The sequence below is a fragment of the Oryzias latipes genome, chromosome 24 (genome assembly GCF_053564925.1).
Source record: "Oryzias latipes strain Hd-rR chromosome 24, Olatipes_Hd-rR_3.1".
NCBI classification, from domain to species: Eukaryota; Metazoa; Chordata; class Actinopteri; order Beloniformes; family Adrianichthyidae; genus Oryzias; species Oryzias latipes.
In genome coordinates this window covers 9544032-9550031 of record NC_136260.1, presented here as the reverse complement: position 1 = coordinate 9550031, position 6000 = coordinate 9544032, and positions in this window count along the sequence as shown.

Here is a 6000-nt window from a genome sequence, read left to right as displayed (position 1 = left end):
GGCCTAAAGAACCTGTAGCTAAAAAATAATCAGATCACAAGAATTCAAAAGTCTTTTCCTCCTTTTGCTTCAATATTGATCTTGTTGATTCTTTATTTTGGGATAAATGCTTGTAACACAAAATATAGTGAACACTGTTTACAGTCAATCCTAAATTTAAAGTCATTCCTTTTTTTTATTCCTTGGATTTGTTCTTGTAACTGTAAACAGACTTCTGTCCATCAGGCATGTTTGTGGTCAAATCTTTTCCTGCCTTGTCCCACTTCAGAAATGATCATTGACTTTAGGTCAGATATATTATCATAGTGTGAAACTTCTAAATTCCTGATTATTTTGTGTCTCTTAGGTCCATCATTTGTTTAGTGTTGGGCGTCATGGAGCAACTCAACTTGACTGCAGTAACTTCAAACATCTCCTCCTCTTCTGAACTTCTCCCTTCTCCTTCCATGGACTCCAGAGGTGTGCTGCCTGCAGTGATTCTGTCTCTCTTCTTTCTCCTGGGAGTCCCTGGAAACATTGCTGTCATCATTCTGAAGCCAAATTTTCAGCAGCTGTCCAGCATGAGCCAGAGTTTGATGCTGAATCTGGCCGTGTCAGACCTGCTCTGTCTGCTGACTCTCCCACTGTGGATTTACAGTCTGCTCTACAACTGGATCTTTGGTCTGCTGGCCTGTAAAATCCTAGCATATCTCATGTGTTGTAGTGTTAATGGAAGTGTGCTAACTATAGTTTTGTTGAGCTTCCAGCGTTACATGCTCGTAGTGCACCAGCAGTTTCACAGTCAGAAAAAAATAAGATTGCTGTTTGTTTTGTTTTGGCTGGTAGTAATGATTCTCTCCATCCCTGCTTTGATGGTTCATCAGTTGACCCCTGATCAGGAGTGGGTACGCTGCAGACAACAATTCTCCTCCAGAACCCAGAAGTTAGCTGTGCTGCTGACAGAGACTCTGGTAGGATTTGCTTCATGTTTTATTGTAGCATTTTCATACATTCAGCTTTACAGGAAGGTGAATCGAGCAGCATTTTTTAACAACCCTCAGACATCCAGACTGGTTACCAGTATCATTATAGTGTTTTTTGTCTTGTGGATTCCATACCACACTATGAATGTATTGAGAGTTGGAGCTACTGCTTTACACGATGAAAGACTTGAAAAACATTTTGCAGAGTTGCGGGACATTGTTATACCACTGATATTTATGAACAGTAGTCTGAATCCACTCCTGTATGGATTCACTTCTCACATTTGTAAATGTGTGAACCATCTAAACCAATGAGGTGGATGTTTCTAACTTCCACAAAGTGTCACTGCTGATTTTAAAACAGTGAGATAAGTACTTTGTCTGGATGCAACTGAAGAGGACTCTTTCCATCAGGTTATATTTGCTTTGTCCCAGAAAGCTGGATACGATGTTGTAACTGAGCTTATTCATCTAAACCGTGTCATTCAACCAAAGTTCTAGTAGTTGGATTAACTTTTTTTTTTTAAATTCTATGTAAATAGTACTACTTGCAAACATTATTTGCATTTAGCTTGTAACAATAGATAAATTAGTAACAAATGTAAAAGTAATTAATGCTAACATATTTTATATTCATGGCAGTAATAGATTAAACACACATGTATGATTTGAGATTAAAGAAAAGGTTATTTTTAGAATAAAATTTCAAACAGAATGTTCCACAGCCAGACTTTTCTCACATGAACAGTCACTGAGAGTTGAGTCTCAGTGACTGTTCATGTGAGAAAAGTCACTGAGAGTTGAGTCTTATTTTAATGTAATTTTTTATTCACATTGTGTAAATTAACTGCCTTGCATTTGAAGTGAATGCTCACTGAATGTCCACTGAATGTCTGTTCTCTGTATAAGTGTGGTGATAATTCTTCATCAAATAAATCCATCAGTGTAGGATGAAGCTTAAAGTGTTTGGATGATGCAATAAGAAAAACTGCATGTTATTCATGATAAAAATGTTAACAGTCTTTTTTGCATAAATCATTGAATTTCTTTTGTTTTCCCTTTCTGTGTTCTTCTTTTATTGCACACTAATAATATTTACCCCTTTTTTTGATAAATCAGAAGACAGTTAGGACCGTCACCTTAATATGCATTTTGAACTTAGTCTTTTTCTCAGCTTTGGGCCCTGACAGTTTTTACTGATACAGGTAAAAAACAGTCTAGGCTCAAAGATAAATGTAGTTTTCTGGAGATAGTTATGAACAAGTTGTCAGCGGTAATTGGCTGAGGAGGTTCGTAAGGGCCATATGATGGGCCCTTTTCCAGGGCTCTGTTTCCCATTTTTGGGTCAGCCCCTAGGGGTGGCCACTCGGAAGTGTTAATGTTTGAAGCAGCTCGTTATAGACGACAGAGGAAGGCCTCTTGTGTTGGACATATTTTACTTTAACAACAGGGGTTATGAATCTTCTGACAAACCAAAGGTATTTCTGAATAAACCCATTTTGTAATAGAGGCCAGATTTTATTCATTTTAATCATATTTGAAAATCATTTGTGTTGGACCAGACGGAAAAGGAAAGGAGGGAAGAAGAGAGAGGGATGTTAGAGAGGGGGGGATAGGAGGGTGATTATAGAAGGGGGGGGGGGGGGGTAAAACCATGAAACAGCATTAAGCAACAAGTTTCTGGATGGTTATAATCATTACAGTGAGGTTCAGATGTAATACAAGTCTACATGGGCGGGGCCTCTCCACACACACACTCAAATGTTATAAACATACCTGTTGGCTCCAAAAACGTTCACATGTCAACATGTACACAATACAAATAATGTTCCCACATGCATACCTATGCATTCAAACCAACTACTGTAAAATATTTCATTCAATCATGCAAAGTATTTGTGCAAAGGTGATCTAACACCTAAATGGATGATGGAATGTAAAAAGAAAGAGGGAGAGTGCCCAGTCATCCCCACACCAAGACCCCCACCGCAGTGGCAGCTATAACCCCCCCAACGCCGGCACAGTAGCGGATAGAGAACATCCGCCCCCCATGCCAGCAGGACCGCCGTGTGTGTGTGCATGTATGTGTGTTTGTATTGAAGTGTATATTTTGAGGATTAAAGGGTGTGTGTACTAAGGGGGTGCAGCTAAAATTGGTGGGTGGGGCACTGAGAGGACATCTCCTGATTACACACAGTGATGTCCAAGCAACCCCCCTACCAAGGCTCTGACATGTCTAAGGTGCAATTAAAACAGAGGGGGGGGGGGGGGGGGGGGGCTAATTCACACGGCAACCATGGAAGGGGGTGTCACCTAGAGCGACCGCTGGCACCAAGAGGGTTGCCCTGCCCCATCACAGAGCCACAGACGGAGTGATCCCACCCCAAGGTGCAGATGGGTAGCTCATCTAGTGAAGCTGGACCACCCCCTTAGCAAGGTCCCCCACCAACCCCCCCAGTACTGGCAAGAAGAACCCTCCCCCAAGTCAAGCCAGACCACCACTGTACCCCCCCACACTCGAGCCTGGAAGACCACGCAGCACCCTAGCCATCCCACCCCCTAAGTCCTGGAGTTAGCTATGGGAGACCAGAGAGACTGAATTCAAACAACAGATTTCTTTATTGACTTACATTCATATTTTTCTTGTTTTTCCAGTTTATTAAAATAGTTTTTTTAGCAATACAAAGAGTTATGAAAATGATAGATGCCACTCCTCCTTCTATATCGATGGCACTCATGTCAACAAGCACGCAAATTAACGGTGAAGCCGTGATTGAAACCTTAAGCCTGACTGATAGATCGGCACATACCTGCCGCCAGAGAGCCTGGACAGGCGTGCAGAACCACAGTGCATGCATGTAACTGTCGGGTAGATTACTGTCACAGTGCTGACAAATGTCTGAGTTACTGAGACCCATCTTTAACATCCTCTGTCCAGTACAGTAAATTCTGTGAAGAGTTTTGAAATGGATTAGCTGCAAATTTGGACTTTTTGTCAATCTTTTTTGCACTTCTGCTGACTATCCCCATGATTATTCCCACAGGACGGATATCACAGATGCTTTTGCCGTTCTGCTTCTCCATCCCTCCCAGTGGCATCTTTTTTGGCTTCAGTTGGCACTCAAAGTATTTTTTTCTCTTTGTCCGGTTACCTTTTGGCTGTCGTGGTAGTCCTCGTGTTTTTTGACTTAGTCAGAAGCCCTGTAATGGACTTTGTATGTATCCTGTGGGCTTCCCTTTGTTTTGCATCTTCTTGTTAATATTTGGTGGTCGATTTTCCTTCTTCATCCCCCGGTTGTTGCATCCCTACGGTCACATCTCTGTTTTTGAACCTGGTGTTCCGCTTCATCTAGGAAAGACGTGTGGTCCTTCCACTCACTAGAATTTTCTTTTAGCCATAACTCTTGATGGTTAATTTATGCAAGCCTCTGCCCAATGATAATTTCCCTCGTGTTTGTGCCGCGTGTCATCTTTCCAATCTGTAGGACGTTTGACGAAGGCGATTTTGTCCCTGTTGGGCCACCTGAATTTGCTATGTGCATTATTCCCCATGGTCGTTTGTTCCTTTTTTTGTCTTGTCCTTCTGGCTAGTTCATTCATTGACCTCCGAGATCCTGTTGTTCTGGATGAAGTTGTCCCTCTGTCCTGTGTCTCTCGTTCCCGATGGTTGGAGTGGTGTTAAGTTATTGCAATGACCACTTCAAGTCTTCGTCCTCCTCCACTTGTTTACTGATTCTGTGCCCTGCGTTGGTTGTGCTTATGTGTGTGTGTGTGTGTGTGTGTGTGGGGGGGGGGGGGCTAATGGACCACTAACGGAATATGGTGTACTTCGATAATACAACCACAGTGGTGATTATTAACAAAGATTGTTAAAGAAGTGCGATGATCAATAGTTTAATGCAGCGGTTGACATGGTTTAGTGATTTAAGAACTTTATACTACGAGCAACTTTTATCCCTGGCCGTAGAAATAATATCGCTGACACTCTCTAGCTTCAAATTCCAAGAGTTAATTTTGTGTCCCCCGTCAATCCTCACAGTCTGCCCTGCATTCAGGCAGATCACACTGGACTAAGAGCATCTCCTATTAAAGATTTGTTGTTGTCAGCCTCTAGATACATGAGGTTTGTCCCAGCTAAAATATTATCAAAAATTATGATCCCTCATGGATCTCCTATGGTTTTCCCTTTGCCAGTATCCAGTCACCCCTTTGCCTGCGCTTTTGTTGTCCACCTATTTGAGAACCGCCGATATCAAGTACAAAGCATAAAAATAAAACCCAGCATCCAGTTCTGCTTGAGATGTCGAACTTCCTAATTTGCGAATCTCCTTGGACATCCTTCTATTCACCTGCTCCTCCATGACCTTCTAAAGGTGCGTCCCTCTGGAAATGAGAAAAGTTTACCTCTTTCGCCATTGGTGCATAACATTGGTGCTAATATTACTTGCAGGTTTCAAATCTCACTATGTCGATTCTCTGTTGGAAGCCGTGCTTCTGATGGCTTTCTAAGATGGGGTGAATACACAAATAGAACCCTCTCTTTCAACTTACTACTGGATTTCACTTTCTCCAATTTTTTGTTTAACCCTTGTGCTATCCTAGGCACTTCAACATTGGGAGTTGGGTCATCTAGACCCATTAGTGCGCTGAACCTTTTTTCTTCAATGATTTGTGATCTTCACTGGTGTCCATGGATTACATGAAATCTTTCCACCTTTATCCACCTTTGTCATGGTAGGAATAACTAGTCAATGTAAGGTTGGGGTCATCTGAGTTAGCACAAGGGTTAACAAGCACATTTATTCCCTTGATTTCAAGCATTGTAAAAATAAAAACTGATCAGTGCTTCAAGATATTAGATATTAGATATTCATTAGATATTCATTGCCAAGACTGATACTTCTTTTTGCCTTTTATCCATGCATTGATTCCTGAGCCTGCGACCCCTCCATGGTTAGCACCTCTGTTTCTGTTTCTCCTTGACAGGGGGTTGGCTGGCTTCCAAGTTACAAAGTCTCTGCTTGTCCTGCGGCTTCCC